The sequence below is a fragment of the Eubalaena glacialis genome, chromosome 15 (genome assembly GCF_028564815.1).
Source record: "Eubalaena glacialis isolate mEubGla1 chromosome 15, mEubGla1.1.hap2.+ XY, whole genome shotgun sequence".
Taxonomy (NCBI): Eukaryota; Metazoa; Chordata; class Mammalia; order Artiodactyla; family Balaenidae; genus Eubalaena; species Eubalaena glacialis.
This window is the reverse complement of record NC_083730.1, coordinates 90,472,812-90,473,308: the sequence shown is the minus strand read 5'-3', so window position 1 is coordinate 90,473,308 and position 497 is coordinate 90,472,812.

Here is a 497-nt window from a genome sequence, read left to right as displayed (position 1 = left end):
TATGAGACCCACTGGCTCCTTCTCTGCGTGGTCTGTCCACAGTCGTCGTGTATTTGCGTTGACGTGTGGACGTCATGAGGGTTCCTGGACTGTCACGGGGTAAAGGGTCCTGGGTCAGGAACTGATGAAAAGTCACAATAAAATACCTGTTCCTGACGCAGCCCTTTGATTTCTTTAGGAGAGTGATTCTTGAGCCTGCTCTGTATTAAAATATAATTTTATGTTTGCAGAAAACAAAAACAAACGCAAACACCCTGCTCGTTTTGGGTTATCTTGTTGTTGTTGTTTTTAATACAAAGTATAGAAAAACACAAGGAGGTCGTGACTGGTGGGGTTCAGACAGATTGAGGACCGATGGCTCAGTGTAACACCAGTTCTCAGAGGGGCTGAAGGTGTGAGTTTGGGTTAAAAAAATAAATAAGAAGGGTTGGAAAGCACTGCTCTAGGAAATACATTATCCCCCAGAGGTACAGTTTCTGTCTTCAGGATCTATTGCA